This window comes from Micropterus dolomieu, linkage group LG19 (assembly GCF_021292245.1).
Source record: "Micropterus dolomieu isolate WLL.071019.BEF.003 ecotype Adirondacks linkage group LG19, ASM2129224v1, whole genome shotgun sequence".
Classification (NCBI taxonomy): domain Eukaryota; kingdom Metazoa; phylum Chordata; class Actinopteri; order Centrarchiformes; family Centrarchidae; genus Micropterus; species Micropterus dolomieu.
Window position 1 is genome coordinate 24,499,233 of NC_060168.1, and position 4,966 is coordinate 24,504,198.

Genomic DNA, 4,966 nt, shown 5'->3' on the forward strand with positions numbered 1-4,966 from the left:
TCTGGATCAGATACTGTCGGCCCATGAATGACCGTATAGTTTGATGTCCTCTGAGTGTTTCCTGTGTGATACCAAACTGTTAAAAATGTAATATGCTTGATGACAGTTTAACACCTTGTAAAAGTAGATCACACTATTACCTTTTACTAACAGATATGTTCCACTCCATTTAGGATTAGCCCATGGTATTGTACAGTGATACATTCCCTCATCCTCTTGAATTATCCTCAGAATGGTCAGATTGCTAGAATTCTTATCAGTGTTTACCGTAAATTTTGATTCAGAAAATTGAGTTGTATACTGACTTGTTTTTTTCCACACTGTCGTAATTAATTTCAGAGTATCCCCGGCACGCTGCTTGTACCACTTGTGCTCTAAATCGCTCAAGTCTTTATCAGGAAAAAGACAAGTGAAGGTCGCAGATTCACCAACTTGAACGGTGGTCACTGGAACCAACGTATCTGAATAAAATTAAAACATGCAATATATAAAATAACAGTGTACATGTAAATGTTATGATGCAAGAAGATGCAGTCGGCATGTACATTCTTAATAATAAAATAGCACTTACATCCTTGATGAAGAAGAAGCAGCGTAACCCATAACAGGATCATCTTGCCAATGTCTCTAGTTAAGAAACTTGTAGGTATTTCAGTGAGTGAAGGAGGTGAGATGGTCGTGACACATCAGACCATTAGATGCATCTCATTGGTTTTCACAGAATATGCAAAGAGCACTTCCTGCCACATTGTTGTCATCCTGGTCTTTGTGCATATTACCTCTCTTTCATCCTTCATAGCCAATGTTAAGATTGTTTGGACAAAGAATAAAAGCACCCCCCAACACCAATCCACAACCTGGAGGAGTATATATATGAGTGTATTTGTATAATATTCTAACATTAAATAAAAAATAATAATTTCATAGTATAGGCTACTGTTATATACAGTATGTAGTTTAGCACTAGCAAAGACCAAATATTAATTCCATTTACAGCAGATTCAGTTTTGTGGGTTGTTTTCATTCATGAAATCCTTGTGCAAGAAAAACAGTCTGCCTTGGTCTCTAATTTATTAATGCTAAGTACCAACTTGTCAATAATCATATGCGAGTGAAGTACTCTGAAGAGCTCTGCATCATCTTTCCTGGACCAGCAGAGTGAGGATCTGCTGTTGAGCAAATGTGTTGATAATGTGTTGATCACTAAAACGATAAAATCATTCCCTAATCAGAAGGCCTGGATGAATGGAGAGGTGAGGATCCAGAGTCAAAAAAGCTGCTTTCGGTTGAGTGATAAAGAAGCTTATAGCACCACCAGAGCGAGAGTGAAAGCTGGCATCAAGGAGGAAAAGCTGAGACATCAGCAGAGACTGGAGAGAGACCTCAACACCAACAACACCAAAGATATGTGGCAGGCCATCAAAAACATCACAGGCTACAAAAGCAGGTGCTTCCCCCATTATGTGCGAGGCCACATTACCAGATGAACTCTTTTTATGTCTTTTTTTTTTAAAAAAAACCTTTCCTGCCCGGCAGCCTGGTATAGAGTATGAGGAACTGGATACCATATTGTGCCAGACAGATTTTACTTTAACAAGAGTGTTAATATACTCCTTTGTCTGTTTTGTTATTTATTCAAACCGGGCCAGACAGGGGACAGACAAAAGTTTGTCTGGGCAGGGTGAACTGATCATTCTAAAGACTGAAACCACCTTCTGTGGTTTTATAAAGCGGTTACCATGTCTGGCTAAAAGAAAGTAGGCTAACAGACACACTACAATTAGATTTTGACATTTCTTTATGAATACAAAAAGTAGTTCCACCAGGCTGCCGGTGGGCTATGACGGTTGCTAAGCAACATACATCTATTTAGGCTATTTATATTTATTTGCACGTTGCCGTTTACTGTGCAGCCACTAAAATACTGTCCAGGGTCAGTAAATAGACTTTGGTAACTTGAACTTAGATGATAATATGCTTGGTGCCGGCCAGCAGTGCGTAAATAATAACACTTTAATATTAGGCCTATACCTACCATAAAGGACGGATATGCGTCTCTCCTTTGTCTTTGATGGCTATTTCAGGCTATTGAAACTCAAACTTTGTTGCAATATCGCAGACATCTGGGGCAAGTAGTGGACTGCTGTGTGTGTGTTTGTGCATTTTCATGTGTGAGAGAGAGGAAAATTTTGAATCACATAATAAGCAATCATTTTTCTCTGTCTCCGTCTCTCTCTCTCTTTCATTATTTATTTATCTCCGCTGGTAAAATGCTATCTGTAGCCTATCAGATCTGTATCATATCGCATTTTAATACCAGGTTGTAGGTGTGTGAGACCCCCACGAAGCTCAGATTATAACTCGAACCCCGTTTGTAGCGCAGTGATACTGATCTGTGCAAAGGAATTTGACGCCATTGTATACGCACTTTATACTACTACGAACCAATCAGATCGCTTGATTTGAGCTACCCATTTTATAAGAGTAGTTATCTCACAATGCACACACAACGCCATTATGTCAAGCTTTTTTTTTCATTTAAAAAAAAAGATTTTAAAAACACTGCAACCACAAAATAAAAACATCCAGTACATGCAATTAATTGGCCTGGCCTAAAACCATGGTCTCATTTGATGTGATTGCCTTGTTCACATGCATCCCCACCATGGAGGCAGTAGAAACCCTAAGGACACAACTGCTAAAAGACAACACCCAGAGCAACAGAACTATTTCCAATTTCAAAATGACAATAAAACTCGCTTAATTTGTTTGGCAAGGATAGGTCATCATTAGTAATGAGTCCTCCTTTAGGTTTCCAAGCGATGATAGAATTTAACCGTTGCCACATACATCGTGGGTCCACCTCCATGAAATGTCCCTCTATCTTAGCTCCATAGGCTCGTTTAGCAGCTTTAATTGCTCGCTCCAAAGAATATCTTGACAACTTGTAAGCAGCAGCGTTACCTGACTTAAAAGCCATGGCCCGCTGTTGTATTTTCCTATTCACATCACCATTGTACCACGGGTTCTGACTAGCATACCGTTTTATTATCTTTTTTGGAACACAGCAATCAATTACGGTTTCATCTGCTCTTTGGACACTACAGTTGCTTGTGTCTTCATATCACTGTAAATGGACATATTTTCTTTTTGAGCGCTCTGTTGGGTGCCAGATATGCAGCGGAGACTGTGTCCGCTATTTTAGCCCACTCTCTCTCTTTAATCTCCCCAGTTAAGTTATGTGTATTTGGATTTCTCGACGCAGGTTACCAACACCTCTAAGTCGTCTGACTTGAAGTTCAATGATATTTGTTTCTGCTCCATTTTCTGGGTATGTTTCATTAAAAAAACTACAAAAAAAACAGCGATTAAAAGCCGTTTAGCTCGGCGAGATGAGAAAAGTGGCATCGGTTGCTAGGTAACAGACATAAGTTGATAACCAATGTGATTAATGAATGATTTCCTAACCTGCGATAAGATAGGATTCCTAAAGTAAGATAGGATTTGCTTCTGTAATACCAAATTGAGAAAAGTCCCATCTTCCTATCTTAAGACTTGAGAGGAACTTTCTGTAATACAGCCCCTGAACTCCAACATACTAACACACGGGTCAAAATTAAAACCCAGGAAGTTCCAAAAATAAGCCTTAAAACTATTAAATTTAATTTACAAAGTGTTCAATTTCATTTACCAAGGTCTTGAATTTTTTCTAGTCCTTTCGTAGGATTAAATTAATGCTGTAACTGTTAAGTTTTCACTGGAGAATTCAGAGGCGAACACGAGATGTAAAACACACAATCTGGTTTATTAAACACAGTGCAGGAGAGGGAATGAATGATTTGGGAGAGCGAGGTTTTCCAGGCAGAGTGGGACTAGGGAATGGCGTTCTTAGTTCTGTATGGGGCAGCGTGGCTTGGCAGGCAGACAGAGACAGTATCTCGGGCCTGAGGGTGACAAAGAAACAGGACATTAGGCAGAGTTCACAAAAACAACACTCATAAATTCAGAGAGGCAAAGGTTTGGCCAGAGCAATTGTACCATGGGAGGTAAACTGACAAACTGGCAAAGAATGGGAGCTGAACCAGGGTATTTGACTGCAGGTGGTGATTATTGGATGAGCCGCAGGTGTGAGACTCTGCCGGTGGAGAGGAGCCAGGATTGGACACATGAACAGCAGGGGAGGGAGGCACAGGGAGAACACTAGGAAATAGGAGGAGGTGAGGCCTCATCATAACAGTAACGTCATAAATAAATACTCTGTGTGTCTGCTTATAATTTACTCCGTTTAGTGTGACTTGGATGTTATGCGCAGTACAGGTAACGTTCCTGTTTACGTCAGTGTTTCGCTTTATGCTCTGGACTGTGATGTGCTCGCGGTGCACAAGCTCTGGCATTCAAGCTCCGGCGCTTATCAGTCAGTTGTCAGGAAAGAAAACAAAATGTCTCTGACGTGCTTCTAACAAGCTACGGCTAGTTTGTCGCCTGAGAATGGGCAAGTGTCTGAAATTCAAAAAGTCAGAGACACGGACAAGTTGGCAGAGACGTTTGAGGGCCGTGGCGCTGAGGGTAGTGCAACAAGCAGACCAGAGTGTGAGACAGTCACACCTGGGGTTGCTACCCGTCCCATATTTCCCAGTTGTTTTAAACATGTCATCCCATGCAAATCATTCCACCCAAATTCTGTGACGACTCGTCCTATTCTACCCCTGATTGGGTAATTCTCGCTGCCATCGTTGGTTTGATTGGTTTGTTTGTTTAATACCATCAGGTTCAAGGCCAATCAGAGTCAGAGGAGGGCAGGCCTTTTGGCAGAGAGTCGATACAACGAGACTATGGCAAAGGCAGCTCCAAAGACCACCCCGCGTCCGCCTCTGAAACGAAAGCGGATGCAGAAGTACCAACGAGAGTGGGAGGAAACAAATACTTGGCTGGAAAGTGTCAGCGGCAATGAGTATAAAGCCAATTG

At 41.1% G+C, this 4,966-nt stretch overlaps 1 pseudogene; it reads right to left on the bottom strand.

The window, feature by feature from the left end:
- LOC123957101 overlaps nucleotides 1-4,966 on the bottom strand; it is an 8,649-nt pseudogene that overhangs the window by 1,085 nt on the left and 2,598 nt on the right.